Raw genomic sequence first — 17,468 nt, 5'->3', positions numbered from 1 at the left:
GCTTCACTTGTTGTTAGGGGGTCTTCAGTCTTCTTTTGGGGGCCTTTTGGTGAAGGCTTCTCCTCTTCCTCATTGTCCTTTGGATAACCTTACAGGTTTGTGTGTGCGTACTAAGCTTGTGTTATGTTACTCTACTAATTAGTCTGATATTTACTGGTTTTTAGGCCCAGTGCTTAAAGTCGTTCTAATTTTGTCCATCTCAAGGCCGTTTTGGTCTTGAGACATCACTTATCTTCTAAACTACATCCTGTACCTTCATTTTAATTTTAATGCAAAGGGGTACATCTGCCTCATAACACTGATTCTTTTGGTTGCTTCTAATAATAACTTTCCGAATAGTTACAATTTAGTCAGCACAAATCAATTCCATTTATTATAATCCCCCATTTCTCTTTTTGATTACATTTATTCGTACTTTTAAAAAAAAAAAAAATAAACTTGAATCTTATTTTTTTTATCTTCTCAATAATTTCATTTCTTGCATTTACTTTATTTTCATTTCTAATTTTTTAACATTTTTCATGCTGTATCAAGCTTTTTGCACTCTCTTTCAAGTTTAGTTAACTTTTTTTTTTTGAGCTGTTATAGTTTCTTTTTGTTCAGTATTCCTTGAATTATTGAATGGATTAGTCTAATAAGGCATGAAATTATACAAAATAGAAACAATAATCTTAATATAAAACACTATACCATAAATTTTAACTTTTTCCACTAAGTACTTCTAAAAAGGTTATCTCACTAATCAGTCTTCAAAATAAAATTCTATTTTTGAACTGGTATATATATCTTTAGCAATTTTTGTGATGGCTCTTCTATAATCATTTATCTTTATACAACACTCAGATTTGTTAAACTTTCTACGAATTGCCTTTTCTTCAGCTAACAATTAGTCCAGGGCAATTCTGTTTCCATAAACAAATGCTCACATTTGTGAATGTTGCTTGGCCAGCAGCTTTAGGGCAGTAGAGGTGTGGTTTGAAACAACTTTAACTACTGTCTGCAGCTTTATGAACTGATTCAATAGATAGATTTGGGTTCTATATCTCTAAGATCCATCTGCAGCTCAAGTGGCTGGGTCATCTCTCTGCAGGCCATTTGTCTTCATTTCTGGTTTCTTCTTGCTTTTGGAAAGTCAAGGTTCAAGTCCCTTTTATTGTTCTTTAATGTTTCATAAAGTGGTGTTCTTAACATATTGCTCCTGGACCTTGGTATAACGAAGAAGGAGGGTCATGTAACTCTTAAGATACAGGCTCTTTTTCACTTTTGAGGTAATTCACTCTATGCTCTTTACTCACAAATTTAATATATTCTATCAGGGGCTTTCCATTTGTTACTTGTTGTACCTGGTTGTTCCAAATAGAATTTTAGGTCACTTATGGATTGGTAAGGTTGGCTCCAGAACTTTTATACCAGCACAAATCAACATGGTTATCCTACAATTAGTTTCTTTTTGTCATTCTCTAATATCCAGCAGGAGTTTTTGGTGGCCAGGTGTTAGTATTGTTATTTGATACAAACTGTTTTAATTATTTGATGATTCAAAATTTATATTCCAGGTCATTTTAATGTCTTGGAAGTTTGAGTAAGATTTCATTTTAAAATTTGGTCTGGAGCTAGACTCTCACTTTCCCACAGCTATTTTTTTAGCTATTTTAAATCTTTCACAAATTTAACATTTAAATAATTTTAGTTCTGTAACTACTTCTTGCATTAAACCTACAAAAATATTTTAGTTAAAGTTGGCCAATCTCAGTTGCTATACTGCTGTTTCAACTGTTCACACTATTTATTCATTTTGTCTAATTCTTTCTTTGGGATCTTTTTTATACTTCTATAAAATTACTGTGATTGTAACAGGCAGCATTAACATATGGATGTGCCACAAACACAGATTTTATCTTGTTTTTGCATTTGTCACATTTGTTTGTGCTTGTCACATGGGTCAGAATTATTGTGATTTTGTTTTTGCATAGTTTGTTTGCTCATTGTTTGCTTTTGTGCTGCTTGTTTTAATATCGCTTGTTTCTTTCCTTTTTTTTGGATTCTGTCCCATCCTGCTTTATGGTTTTGGCCAGTTGCCAAGGGTATCTTAATGAACACAGTGAAAATAATCCTCAGGAGTTTTCACTCTCTACCTTCCTCAAGGCCCCTTGGGCTGCAGCCAAGGGCCGAGGTGCCGCTCTTCTTGGTAGCAAAGTTTATACCCTGGGGTCTGGTCACTGACACGTTTGGTCTCACTGCTACCCTTGGCCTCATAAGGTTCCTATGAGCCACTTCAACTCTGCTTGTTTCAAGGATGGCACAGATTTCACAGCACTGTCTTATCTCTCTCTCTCTCTTAGTCAGTTATATTTTTTTTCTTTTAATTTAAACTACTAAAGCTCCAGAGATGTGCCAACTACAATAAAAGTTACTTTTTCCACAACTTCAGTTAGTAATTTATTAATAAAGCTTTAATTAACAGGGTGTTCTTTTAGCACAGTTTTTGCTGTTAAATAAATAAAACATTGAGTCAAAACCATTTATATTGACTATACAAAATACTGAAAAACAAACATATTTTAAAAATACGGAAATTTAAGGTTCTGTGAAAAAAAAACTGCTACATGTTTTTAACACTTATAATGCACATAACACAACTGTAACACACCATTTAGATACTATATATTAATAAAATGTGTTTGTGCTTCACAGACTCTGAGCAAGGCAGAATTTGTCTTTTGAATGTGTAAATATAGTAAACCAAACCAAATTAATGCCAGGTTGTAACAAATGGTCAGTTGTGTTATGTTAGAGTTCACTTGGCACAGCCAGCACTGCACACTTTTCAGTTAAATGGGATTTAGGTAGTGCTGCTGTTTCTATTTCCAGCAAAATATCTTTAGGTGAAGGAAGAGTTTTACCTCTTTTTTTTTTTTCCTACTGTTTAGTTTGTAAAGGATACAACAGATAACTCTCGCTTTCTTGTGTTTTAGTAATGAATTAATCTTTCCCCCCACCCCGGGGAAGCTACAGGGTAGCATAGTCGCTCTCTTCTTGATAAAAAGGTTCTTTTGAATTTACATACTGATTTAAAGCTTAACAAATCCAATCTTTAAACGATCCAAACTTTGGCCAATTCAAATTATATTTTTGGATCATTTTCTTTGTCTATTTAAACAAATAATAATTAATCATTTTCTGCTTGTTTTTCCTCTCCGGGATTCCCATGTATTCCCATGTATTCCCCTAGATTGGAGTTCCTGGGTTTTGGCATCGAATTGTTATAAATTACTTTCAAATTTCCAAATAATCAATCTAATTAATTGATAATATACTTTAATAAATTGGATACAAAATAATAAAAGAATATAATTTAGTAAAAGAATACAATTTAGTAAGAAAGACAAAATTTAGTAGATATATTCAGATATATATTTATATATATATATGTGTGAATATAATTGGCCAGTGGTTACAGATGGTTAAGGCATAAGCAAAACCGACCCGGGGTACGGAGGGGGTTCCCCACCCTGCCTCACGTACAGAACAAAGCACTTCAAGCTAACCTTATATACTGTATGCTTATACATATTCATTTATGTTTCCCGTATGTTTTCTCCTATTTCCGATTTTGCTGACTTTAGGTCACTTTTCATCACGGCACATGCTTCACTTGTTGTTAGGGGGTCTTCAGTTTTCTTTTGGGGGTCTTTTGGCGAAGGCTTCTCCTCTTCCTCATTGTCCTTTGGATAACCTTACAGGTTTGTGTGTGCGTACTAAGCGTTGTGTTATGTTACTCTACTAATTAATCTGATATTTACTGTTTTTTAGGCCCAATGCTTAAAGTCGTTTTAATTTTGTCCATCTCAAGGCCGTTTTGGTCTTGAGACACCATTTATCTTCTAAACTACATCCTGTACCTCAATTTTAACATGTAACATCTGCAAAGGGGTACATCTGCCTTATAACACTGATTCCATTGGTTGCTTCTAATAATAACATTCCGAATAGTTACAATTTAGTCAGCATGAATCAATTCCATTTATTACACAACCTCCCGGGCCCGCAGCGAGCCCCGAGCCCCCGCAGAACCGAGCGCGGCTCCCACCTGCGATGGCCGGGGCCGCCTCCGAGCTCCGCCGCCGCCTCACCGGGCTCCGGCCGCTGCTGCCGCCGCTGCCGGGCCCGCACAGACGCTCCGGCAATGGCGGCTCTCCTGCCCCACGGCCGCCCTGGGGGCGCCAGCGGGGCCGGGCTTGTCCCCGCTCTGCCCAATCAGCGCGCGCCAGAGCCACGAGTGACGGCAGAAGCAGCCAATGGCAGCCAGCGGCGGGCTCTGCACACGGCACGGCCTCGCCTGCCTTGGGCTGAGCTCCGCCATTTCTCGTTAGCCTGGGCTGAGGAGCGGCCCCGGCGCTGGGCCCGGCCCGGGCAGGAGGCCAAGGAAGCGCCGCTGCGCTGAAGCGCCGGGAGCTCGGGGTGCCTGGGAGCTGAGGGCGCTGCGAGCTGGGGGTGAGTCCGGGATGGAGCAGGGCTATGCCGGAAAGAGGCCAAAACTCTGTGACTCTCCTTCCTGCCCTGGGCGGGGAGCAGAACACACAAGGAAAGGCTCGGGGGTCTGGATGAGGGTGGGGACAGTTCAATCCTTGGTCACGGGCACAGCACACCTGACTTGGGGAAATTATTTGAATTTGTTTTCAAACGTGTCAGAGTGAAGCCATAAAATAGATAGCCTTCGAGAAATAATGGGTTAAAACATAGAATATGAAGGGAACATCTGGAAGTAATAAACACAACGACAGGAGGGAAAGAGAAGGATAAAAAAAATCACCGGACTAAGCGTAATTTAAGCCGAAGCTAAAGCATGCCTAATGTCAATATGATAAGTTGGCCCTAGGAGGTTGGGAACTCGGCCAACTACACCGGGAAAGGACCAAATTTGGAAAGAAGTTCAAAAGTTTAAGGAGGAAGACTCCTCGGAGACCCTCGCCCACGATGAAGGCCGACCGGAACGACCCCCGAAAAGATCCTCAAAATAGAAGTTTCCGCCCACGCCCCGCCTACGGCACGCCCCATATGAATATGCATGGATATGATGTAATTCCAAACCTAAAACTATATAAAAGGCACGCTTTTGTTGTAAGACTTTGGAAAACTCCCTTTAGAGATTTCCCCAACGTGCACGTTGCTAATAAAATACCTCCTGTCTATCTGACTTAAACTGCGTCTCTTAGACAGTTATTTATCGCCTTTTGGGGCAAAATTCGGCATCAGTTCTGGCGACCCAGATGGGACGAAACAGGAGACTCAGACTTTGAGGGGTTCCCTCCGAAGAGCCGGTCCGGGGCCGGGACCCTCTGGGGCCCCTGACGGATTTTTGTCAGAAGAGACTCCCCTCCCGGACCAGCGCTCTTCGGCAGAGGAAGGATTCCCTGCATCTCCTGCTCCAATTAAGAGGTATTTTTAATTGTTTATTTGTTTTGGTTTAAAGCGCTTTATTGGGACACGGGGGTCAGACGTGACCACCGAAGGGTAAACCAGGGGACGCCCTGGTAAAAATCCCTAATTGGTACCATTTGTGTTCGATATCTCGGACATCATAGGTTTTGGTACCATTGGTGTTTGTCCCTAATTGGTACCATTTGTGTTCGATATCTCGGACATCATAGGTTTTGGTACTATTGGTGTTTGTCCCTAATTGGTACCATTTGTGTTCGATATCTCGGACATCATAGGTTTTGGTACTATTGGTGTTTGTCCCTAATTGGTACCATTTGTGTTCGATATCTCGGACATCATAGGTTTTGGTACTATTGGTGTTTGTCCCTAATTGGTACCATTTGTGTTCGATATCTCGGACATCATAGGTTTTGGTACCATTGGTGTTTGTATGTGTTTTGTGTGTTCGTTTTATGTGTTTGTTGCAAAGTTTTATAGGAGACATCTTGTCACTCTTTATGTAATAGATTGAAACGCGCATTGTGCTGTCTACGTGCCTTGAATTTGGGAAGCCGGTACTTCACAGTTTGAGGGCGACTTTTTTTATGACCAAACCTGGTAAAACAATTTTATTTTATAAGTGTGTGTTGTATGTGAGGGTGAGTGAGACGCAGCGTAGCTGCGAAGCGAGAGGGAGTCCTGCTCCGCATTTCCTGTTCTTCGCGAGAAGCCAGGTCGGAAACGGACAAAGCGATTGAGATTGTGTGCATGAAGTGTTAAAATATATCAGCATATCGTGGTTGCGAGAGAGGGACTGTTTCGGTTAACAGAAAACGCAGATACAGGGGATAGTCATGGGAGGTCAACAGAGTAAGGACGTAAATATGAAAACCCCCTTAGGGTGCATCCTAAAGCATTGGAAGGACCTGGGAGGGAGTCCGGGGTTGGAAGGAGGGCAGCCCATTAAAATCAGAGATTGACGGGAGAAAAAACAGCCCTCAGGGACTAGATAGTCCACAGGGGTCAGGGAGCTACATGAATGCTGACAGCCCACCCACACTGGAGGTTGAGGGGGAGGAAGGCAGTGGGTCAGAAGCAGAGAGCCGAAGGGAGGCACGTAGCATACCCGAGCTCAGTCCATATGGAGATAGCAACACCTCCAGAAATGGAGGCGTCTGTAGAATGGAAACCAGTGCACCAAGGACTGGGGATAAAAGCAATTCACCGGGAGGCGACGTCCCTAAATTGAGATACAGCAAGAAGAATGATAATGAGGCATGCGAAAGGGAGGCAGAGAGTAACTCACAGAAACTGAACATAGTAATTCAGATAGAGGATAAGAGAAGTGGAGGGGGAGCAGAGGATGAGAGGAACCGCAGCCCGGGACAGGATAAGAGCTGGCAGATACAAAAGAGGCGACAGACGCAGGATGAGAATCGGATGGATTGTGTGATAGAGATAGGAGAGGAAAATGAAGAGCAGGAAGGGGGAAAGAAGAAAGAGAAGAGAAAGAATAGGGAAGGCATTGAGGCACAGGAAGAAGATCCCGGGGAGGGAACCATTCACTCGTATTACACCAGATCTGTGGCACGGGGGGAAGCAAAGCAAGAGGAGAAAGGGAATCACACGATAGCTCCTCTCCGACAAGTTATGCCAATAGTAGGGGAAAAGACTAGAGTAAAGGTGCCATTCTCGACGAGTGATTTGAACAATTGGAGGGATGAGGCAAGGAACTTCAGGAGGAATCCAGAGGGAGTAGCAAAGAGGTTTGAACTAATGGCAAAGAACTTAGATATTGATTGGGAGGATATAGAAGTGATGTTGTCAGAGTTGACAGATACGGAAAGGGAACTCGTATTGGAAACGGGGAGGCGACATGCCCAACTATTATCGGGGAGACTAGAAGATAATTTTCCCAGCAGTAAACCAGAGTGGGACCCGGGCAACGCGGAACACTATCAACGGCTAGTGCAGTATTGAGCTAGGGGAGGGTAAAAAGGAATTAGACTTTTTGATTGATACGGGAGCAACCTTTTCGGTTTTAAATCAAGAATTTGTACCTAAAAGTGATGAATTTGTGCAAGTTGTGGGAGCAACAGGCCAACCAGAAAAGGCTTACTTTTTGAAACCCATTAAATACAAAATTGGGAAGCAAATGGGAATTCATCAGTTCCTGTATTTACCAAATTCACCAAAACCCCTACTAGGGAGAGACTTATTGGAGAACTTGGGGGCCGTAATAAAGTTTAACAAAGACCAATTGGAGTTTCAAGTAAATGAAGAACAACTGATTACAGCTCTAAGCCTAACGATCAGTTGTGTAGAGCCTAAACCTGAAAGCCACAATTTCGAGCAAATCCTGAGCAAGACGTACCCATTGGTGTGGGCTACTGATATACCTGGAAAATCAAAGCAAACAGCACCGATTGTCGTTGAACTTAAAGCTGGGACAAAACCGGTGAGAAAGAAACAGTACCCTCTGAGGATAGAAGATAGGAAAGGGATTGAGCCCACAATCAGAAGGTTTATGGAACTGGGGTTATTGGTAGAATGCGAATCAGATTTTAATACACCAATCCTGCCAGTCAAGAAACCTAATGGAACCTATAGGTTAGTCCAGGATCTGAGAGCAGTAAATGAAATAACTAAGGCATTGCATCCGGTAGTTGCTAACCCATACACGCTTTTGACCAGACTGAAGGAGAATTTGGCCTGGTTCACCGTATTAGATTTAAAAGACGCGTTCTTTTGCCTCCCCTTAGCTCTCGAGAGTCAAAAGATTTTTGCCTTTGAGTGGGAATCTGTAGATAGTGGAAGAAAGACCCAACTCACCTGGACAGTGTTGCCCCAAGGGTGGTGCAATTCCCCTACGATTTTTGGGAATCAGTTAGCCAAGGAACTAGAACAGTGGGAAAGGCCGCTGGGAGATGGCACCCTTCTGCAGTACGTAGACGACCTCCTAATAGCAACAGTGACAGAGGAAGAATGCATTGAATGGACCATTTCCTTGCTGAATTTCCTGGGTTTAAATGGATATCGAGTCTCTCGACAGAAAGCACAGCTGGTACAGACACAAGTGGTGTACCTGGGATACGAAGTCTCCAGAGGACAGCGATCCCTGGGAGCAGCTAGGAAAGAGGCCATCTGCCAGATGCCCAAACCAGAGACGGTGAGAGATCTGCGCGCCTTTTTGGGGATGACAGGTTGGTGTCGGTTATGGATCTACCAGTACGGGATACTCGCTAAACCACTGTATGATTTGTTGAAGGAGGCTAAGAGCATCCTAGTTTGGACTCCCGAGGCAGAAGAAGCCTTCAAGAAGCTGAAGATGGAACTAATGAGAGCACCAGCCTTAGGTCTCCCAGACGTATCAAAACCATTCTGGCTGTTCTCCCACGAACGACAAGGGATGGCCTTAGGAGTCCTAGCACAGCAGCTGGGACCGCACAAGAGAGCTGTGGCCTACTTCTCTAAGCGATTGGATGAAGTAAGCAAAGGATGGCCAGGCTGTCTGAGGGCAGTGGCCGCAGTGATAATTAACATAGAAGAGGCCAGGAAGCTCACGCTGGGCCAAAAGGTGACTGTACTAGTATCCCACACCGTGTCAGCTGTGCTGGAACAGAAAGGCAACCATTGGTTGTCGCCTTCCAGATTCCTAAAATACCAGGCCGTTCTGGCTGAATCAGATGACGTAACCATTCAGGTAACTAACATTGTGAACCCAGCTTCATTTCTAGAAGGAAGAGCCCCGGCAGAACCCATCGAACACGACTACCTGGAGACAATTGAAGCTGTCTATTCCAGTCGCCCGGACCTCAAAGAAGAGCCGTTCGAAGATGCGGACAACTGGTTCTCAGATGGCAGCAGCTTCGTGAAGCAAGGAGTAAGAATGGCTGGTTATGCGGTCACTACTACAGAAAGGGTAATTGAGTCGAACCCCTTACCCACAGGAACTTCAGCCCAGAAGGCAGAACTGATAGCTCTGACTCGAGCTCTGGAATTGGCAGAGAATATGCAAATCAATATATGGACAGACTCTAAATATGCCTTTTCTGTTGTACATGCTCATGGGGCCATCTGGAAAGAAAGAGGACTGTTGACTACACAAGGAAAAACAGTCAAACATGCAGAAGAGGTTCTGCGATTGCTAGAGGCGGTCCAACTCCCAGCTCAAGTGGCCATAATGCATTGTAAGGGACATCTGAAAGGCAATACTATTCCAGAAATAAGAAATAGAAAGGCAGATACAGAGGCCAAATTGGCTGCCACAAAGTCTAGGGAAGTGGCCCTAATACCAGGAGACCTGGATATCAGTATCAAGCCAGATTACCAGGAATCAGACCATAAATGGATTCAAAGAAATAAGGGCAAAATATTAGAAAATGGTTAGGGTCAATTGGAAACAGGACAGTTAGTAGTACCAGGAAATGTGATGTGGCAGTTTGTAAAAGCAGAACATGAGAAGGCCCATTGGGGTTTAGATCCGCTTTACCAATATTTGCAAACCAGGATAGTAGGACCGAAATTATTTACTACTATAAAGCACGTAACATCCCAGTGCGAACGGTGCCTGAGAAATAACCCGAATACGAGAACCAAGATACACCAAGGAGCCATAAGTCGAGGTAAATTCCCAGGTGAAGTATGGCAAATTGATTTTTCTGAGCTCCCAAGAAAAGGGGGGCTCCGATATTTGTTGGTATTAACTGATACATTTTCTGGGTGGCCTGAAGCATTCCCTTGCGGGACAAACAAGGAAAGAGAAGTGACCGAAATACTGTTGAATGAAATCATTCCGCGGTTTGGGGTACCGAAGAGTATTTCCTCGGATAGGGGTACACACTTCGGTGCGAAAGTGGTGAGAGCAATAAGCAAAGCATTACAAATCAAATGGCAATTACATACACCTTATTATCCACAGGCCAGTGGACAAGTAGAAAAAAATGAATCATCTTATTAAGCAGCAAATTGCCAAAATATGCCAAGAGACTAATTTGCAATGGTATCAAGCCTTGCCTATTGCTCTGCTGAGGCTGAGAGTCAAACCAAGGTCAAAAGAGAAGCTAAGCCCATTCGAAATCCTGTATGGTAGACCTTATGCTATGCAAGTTGTAAACGGGGATGCCATAGGCCAAATCGGTAACCAGTACATTTATGATTATATAATTACAGTGGGGAAACAATTGGATAAGAATGCTACCGTGGTAATAGAGCACCAACCTAAACAACCTGATTGTAAATTGCATCCGTTTAACCCCGGTGATTGGGTGTATGTTAAGAATCTTTTAGGAAAACCCCTACAAGAGAAGTGGGAAGGACCTTTCCAAGTGCTGCTGACTACCTTCACCGCGTCCGGATCAAGGAGCGACCTACGTGGATTCATTACTCGCGGGTCAAGAAAGCTCCAGAGAGTAAACAAGAGGAACGGACATCATGACCTTGACTTCACCTCAAGCCCTTTCAACCCTGATCATTGGACTCTCGATAAGTATAGTTCTTCCCCGAGACTCTGACCCGATAGATCCATGGTCTCACGCACACCAGTGTATCCACCCGGAATGGGGAGCGAAGGGACCCTATTTCGAGGTATATGCCCTACGTAACAATCAGCCATACGCAAGTAAATTATGGCATCAACCTTCCATGGTAGCATACAAGGGAGACCAAATCCAAATTGAGTGTCGAGAGCTTAACTCAGTAGAAGGAAAAAACAAGGCAGCTAGTATTAACAATTCGATCCTTGAGGAAATCAGCATCCGAACATAACCTAATTACCTTTAGTCCAGTGAAAATGGGCAAGCCCACTATTTGGAGGCAGCAAAAGGGCCCAATTTCATGTCGGTGGAGTGATTTCCGGGAAGATCCAACCGGATCACAGCCCCAAAGACTTGCCCCAAGAAACCACTCCACCAGCGGAATGCAAACAATGTTTGGGCCAGTTATGATTATATCAAAAATAAGTGCAATCGGTTAGCACAGAGGCATGTATTCCTAGAGGACAGCTAGGTTATGTTTGCGAAAACGCTGTAGTAGAAGCAGAAGATTTATGCTTAGATGCTGAAAATAGAGTGTGCACCTTTGAAGTGCTTTTGCATAATAGAACACAGTCACAAGTTTACTATATAGGGAATGGGTGTGCTTGCGTACGGACAGCCTGTGACAATGTCACTATAGATAATTGCCAAGAGGAAACTAACAATACTAACTTTTGTGTACGCAACTTTACCAAAATAGTGGGTTGCGATTTTCATTATACTGTCCCAATAACTACTCAACAGCTAATTAACACAGATTTTAACCTGTATCGAGAAATACCAGAATTGCAAATAGGGATGGATGTCAAAATTCTCAAAGCAATGCTCGCACACCCTAAAGTAAAGGAACTGGTGCAAAGAGTGAATCAAACAACTACACGGATGGTATGGCAGGTAGAACATGATTCAGAAAGAATAAAGAATGTCCTCACCGAAGTAGAACAAGTAGGCCAGCATCATTGGTGGGATATCTTCACAGGATTTTCCCCAACAGCCACACAGGTTTTCAATTACCTGGTGCACCCAATGATATTGGTAGTTGGAGCCCTGTTGGTTTTAACTTTTACAAATATTTTTATGTGGTGGAAGCTAAGGATCATAATGAAAAGGACCCAAATGGTTTGGGGTATGGTACGAGCGCATCAGCGCTCTTAGGATTAGACATCAGCACTCTTAGGATCAGACCTTGACGAAAGAATTCGTAAGTCATAAGAAAAGGGGGGAATGAAGCCATAAAATAGATAGCCTTCGAGAAATAATGGGTTAAAACATAGAATATGAAGGGAACATCTGGAAGTAATAAACACAACGACAGGAGGGAAAGAGAAGGATAAAAAAAATCACCGGACTAAGCGTAATTTAAGCCGAAGCTAAAGCATGCCTAATGTCAATATGATAAGTTGGCCCTAGGAGGTTGGGAACTCGGCCAACTACACCGGGAAAGGACCAAATTTGGAAAGAAGTTCAAAAGTTTAAGGAGGAAGACTCCTCGGAGACCCTCGCCCACGATGAAGGCCGACCGGAACGACCCCCGAAAAGATCCTCAAAATAGAAGTTTCCGCCCACGCCCCGCCTACGGCACGCCCCATATGAATATGCATGGATATGATGTAATTCCAAACCTAAAACTATATAAAAGGCACGCTTTTGTTGTAAGACTTTGGAAAACTCCCTTTAGAGATTTCCCCAACGTGCACGTTGCTAATAAAATACCTCCTGTCTATCTGACTTAAACTGCGTCTCTTAGACAGTTATTTATCGCCTTTTGGGGCAAAATTCGGCATCAAGAGCAAGAAAATGAGAAGTAAAGTAATTCCTCCGGAAATCCATCTTCCCCCCAGCTGTCCCTCCTTCCCGGGCTTAACTTTGTGCCCCTCTCCGTCCCCCTCCCCGCCCAGAGGCACAGGGATGGGGGTCACAGTCAGGTCATGTCAGTGCCTCCCCCTGAGGGACAGGAATCCTTGTCCTGCTGCAGCCTGGGGTCCCTGCCAGGGGCCAGAGTCCCTCAGGAGCAGGCTGCTCCAGCGGGGATCGCCAGGGGGATCCCCGAGTCCGGCCAGGAGCCACTTCCATGGCTCTGCAGGGGCTTCCCCCGGGCTCGGGGCCTCTCTCAGGCACCCCCTGCTCCGGCCCGGCCTCATTGCCCCCCTCACCCCCCCATGCAGCGAGTGCCCGGGCAGGGAGATCCACGATTTTCACGGGGCTGAATCTTGGAGTTTCTGAGCTTTATTGGGCTAAATGTTGGTGTTTTGGTTTTTTGTGAGGGCTGGATCTTTCTATTTTGAGGGGATATCAGATTTTTGGTGTTTTGGAAGTTTTTGATCTGTCTTTGTTAGCGTTCAGGAACACAAATAATCACAGACTGATTTATATGCAGGTGCTTTACTGAATTGCGCAGGAACTAAGGGTATCAGCAACCCAAATCTAGCTCCATTGTCTTTGTCCAAAGTGCGCATATTTCAACAATTTCAGCTGTAGCAGTAATCACTATAACAGCCTTATCAATATTGTTTCATTAATATTGCTTCATTAACTTTGTCCATATTGCTTCATGAGACCTAGCTCATCCTTGTATGAACATGTCCGAATCTTATCTCTGGGTGGGTATCTTGGAGACCCCAAGTACCAGTTCCCATTACCGTAAACATTTCAGCTTGCTAGTCCATTCCTAATACCAAGCATTCTTGTGGCCTACCTCTACATGATTTTAAGAAACATTTTCAGAAACATTTAACCCCATAGTAACATATTTCCCCCCTTTGAAAGTATTTCACTTTTCTATAATAAGTGTAATGCTTTCACTATATACTGTCCTTTTTCTGAGTTTATACTTGATGTTCATCTTCGAATCCACAGTTGTCGTAAGCGTTGTTACACTCTGGAGGACTTGGAGATGACAAATGCGGATGTGGATCTCTGTCCCGTGTCAGCGCCTTTATTATCTTCTGGTTCCAGGATTCTCTTTTCTTTATCTCTCCTTTCAGAACTGCACAGATTAACCAGATTGCTAAGAACACAATCAGTAGGATTATCAGACTCTCAAGAATAGATTTGATCCAGGAGCTCACATTCCATCCTAACCCTTCAAAACTTTTATCTACCCATCTTGTGGTCAGATCTTCCCTCTCTTTCTGTGCTTCATGTTCTATGGGTTTTAATGGATTAATGTTGTGTTCTACATCTGCAGTTCCATTTGGGATGTGGATGCAGCAGTGATCAATTTGTCCTTTTAGGTACCTGCATACTCCGTGTTCTTTCAACAATAACATATCTAAAGCCAATCTGTTTTGCAGGGTCATTTTAGTTGTGGCTTGTAATTGTACATTTAGCTCTCTAAATCCCTCTTTGGTAACTCTTGCCAATCTTTCTACCTGACCTGTAAGTTTGTACAACATCTTTCTATTGTTATAATTTGCTATTGGACCAAACAAGGATTCCAGAGCCCACTCAAATTTTACACTACTGGAGGGTTCCTGCCATCTTTCTTCATCCTCAATTTTTTTTTCCTAAACTTCTTGTCTCGTCCTTATTTGCAGAAGTTCATGTTCTCCCTTAAATGGGGACCTTTTCCAAGTTGGGCATAAGGTGGGGAGGCCTAAAGTAATCTCTTTTACTTTTTCACCTACAGGCAAATGTGTTGTCCAGGTGCCATCGCTTGCTGCCCATCCAAATTGGCCTGGACTCTGAATTGTACTTGTGCTACATATTACCTTTTGGATCACTTGTCCTGTCTTGTCATTTATTTCACCTTGTTTATGTTTGATTCCTCTGCAGGCACATCCAATTTGCAGAGCTACCACTAGTGGTGGCATTTGTTTTATTTCTTCATCATCAGAAGTACAGTCCTAAGTTTTGTTCCATACCCACCAATTCACTTTGTCTGCCTCCATTCTACTACTGGTTGCAGTGTTCCATACCCCTGGATCTGTTTCATTTTCAGAGCCTTCCCACTTAATGCACCAAGGGCTATCTGCCATAGATTGGAATTTCTGAAGCACACTCATTGACCATGCACTGTCCCAAGCTTCAGCCCGATCTTTTCCTTCCTGTCCTTCACACTTCCACTTCGATACTGGAATCTTTTCTTTAATAACCTTTGCTATCTTTTCATAACACCATCCATAATTCCCTAATCCCCCATCCCAGCCTAGTTTTGGTTCATACTTTCCTCCATTTTCATGACAATCCCATCTAGATGAATACTTTGGCTTCACAGCATTTTCAAACACTGTCTTATTTTGGTACTCATAATCTATTTGCAATACACAGCTCACATTTTCATTTTTATTCTTTTGTATTTCAGGTAATTCTGATGTTATAATTCTTTAATTTATTTGGTCTCCTGCTGCCTTTGGTATTGGCAGACAGGCAGTTATTTTGCTGGTGTTTTGCATGTTGGCAAAATCGTGAATTAATCCAATCATCCCATTTTCTGCCTGAATAGTATTAGAGACTTTTATCACTTGTGTTTCTGGCTGCACCCCCACATCCCTCTTCATTCTCAAATGAAGAGTTGTCAGCTGATCCTTTTGCATTTCACATCCCAAGGTAACATTGATTCCAACTGATGGCAGTGAAGGCCATAAAATAATCCCCATTACAGTCACTAGCAACCTAGACATTTGAAACAATCAAACCCGCTTTATCTGCAGCTTTGTTGGCCCTACAGTTTGTGCAGTCCACAGTGCAGGGGAAACCTTCTTCACTGTGGTGTAATGTATGCAGGGATCCAGTCCAGCTCCTTTGACTGCTGTCAAGGTAGTTAACAGTACCTGATAGGGTCCATTCCACCTTTCTTTTAATGGTTCTTCGTTCCAGCTTTTAACGTACACTTCATCTCCCGGGGGGATGTCATGAACTGGATTCTCAAGAGTCAGCGGCCTATTCCACACAAGGGTGCTCCGAAGTCGAGCTCGAGCTTTTCCAAGAGACAGAACATAATTCTACACCTCTTGCTTCCCTGTAACATGTACATTTGGATTAGGTTGAGGGGATTCATATGGTTTCCCATCCAATATCTCATAAGGACTGACTGACATCCCGCTTCTAGGCTTTATCCGAGTCCTCAGCAGTGCTATTGGTAAAGCTTGTGGCTACTGCAATTTAGCCTCTTGGCATATTTTGCTGATTTGCCTCTTCAATGTCTGATTCATCCTCTCTACCTGTCCACTGGATTGGGGTCTCCATGGTGTATGGAGATGCCAAGCTATTCCCAGTAACCTACTCACCTCCCTCACTACTGTGGCTGTGAAATGTGGGCCCCTATCTGATGATATTCCTAGAGGCACCCCAAATCTTGGAATGATTTCTTGCAGTAACCACTTGACTGTCTCCTTTGCTTGATTTGTGCTACAGGGAAGAGCTTCTGGCCATTCTGAAAATGTGTCAACCCCTACCAATAGATATTTGTATTCTCATGTTCTTGGTAATTCTACAAAATGTACTTGCCAATAATCTCCTGGTTCTACTCCTACCCAAATTTTCCCTAATTGTGCCTGTCATCTAGCCACTGGATTGTTCTTTAAGCAAATTTCACATTTTGACATTACTGATTTTGCCATTGTTGACATCTGTACTGAAATTAAACTTTGTTTTAACAATTTCACCAATGCCTCTGCACTCCAATGACATTTGTTATGTTTAATTTGCAGAACTTCTCTCATTATCAAGGGGGGTACCACTACTTGTCCCTGTGTAGTCACATACCACCCTTCTGAATTCTTCTGTGCATTCAGTGAGCGTCCCAATTTCTCATCTTTTATTGAATATTTTGGTTCTGGGGGTAAATTGAATTAAGATACATTAGTTTTTAAAGGTATCAATGCCATTGCAGTTTGCACTTCTCGAGCAGCTTGTCGGGCTGTCCAGTCTGCTTTCCGATTTCCTTCATGAATTTTGGAGTTTCCTGATTGGTGAGCTTTTCAGTGCATGATTGCTACTTGCTCAGACTTCTGTACTGCTTTTATTAATTGCAGGACTGCATCTTGATGTTTAATGTGTGTACCTTGAGAAGACAGCAGTCCTCTTTCTTTCCCCAGTGCCCTGTGTACATGCACCACTCCAAAAGCATGTTTTGAATCAGTCCAGATATTTACTTTGTTCCCTTCATTCAGCTCTAATGCCCTGGTTAAAGCAACCAGTTCTGCTCGTTGGGCAGATGTGTTTGCTGGTAAGGAGCAAAGCTGGATTCAAAAGGTTAGCTGTCTTTAGTGTGACATCATCCTGCTTGGTTCGGATTACCTGGAATTTCATCATCCTGCTTGGAGATAGCCAATGGCCCCCCCTTTTGTTCTAAAACAGTGGTCACCATGTGTGGCACATAGACATCTGTGTGTCTACCCATCGTGAGTTTCCTGGCTTCTTGGATCAGCATCACAGTGGCTGCAACTGCCCGCAGGCATGAAGGCCATCCGGCACTCACGTGGTCAAGTTGTTTGGAAAAGCAGCCTACCAGCCTTTTCCAGCTTCCCAAATGTTGGGTCAGCACTCCCAGTGCTGGGTGTGATCTTTCAT

At 43.1% G+C, this 17,468-nt stretch overlaps 1 long non-coding RNA gene and 2 pseudogenes across 1 annotated transcript; 2 read left to right on the top strand and 1 right to left on the bottom strand.

The window, feature by feature from the left end:
* LOC131588541 (zinc finger protein 135-like) overlaps positions 1-17,468 on the bottom strand; it is a 71,691-nt pseudogene that overhangs the window by 14,869 nt on the left and 39,354 nt on the right.
* LOC131588512 (zinc finger protein 91-like) overlaps positions 1-17,468 on the top strand; it is a 182,341-nt pseudogene that overhangs the window by 157,608 nt on the left and 7,265 nt on the right.
* LOC131588659 (uncharacterized) lies at positions 5,394-12,381 on the top strand. The gene is made up of 3 exons (XR_009279631.1): positions 5,394-5,439; positions 5,949-6,039; positions 10,701-12,381. It is a non-coding gene; the product is annotated as an uncharacterized LOC131588659 (long non-coding RNA).

Source organism: Poecile atricapillus, chromosome 26 (genome assembly GCF_030490865.1).
Source record: "Poecile atricapillus isolate bPoeAtr1 chromosome 26, bPoeAtr1.hap1, whole genome shotgun sequence".
In the NCBI taxonomy this organism is placed as follows: domain Eukaryota; kingdom Metazoa; phylum Chordata; class Aves; order Passeriformes; family Paridae; genus Poecile; species Poecile atricapillus.
The sequence above is the reverse complement of the archived record's forward strand: the minus strand, read 5'-3'. Positions and strand labels throughout refer to the sequence as shown.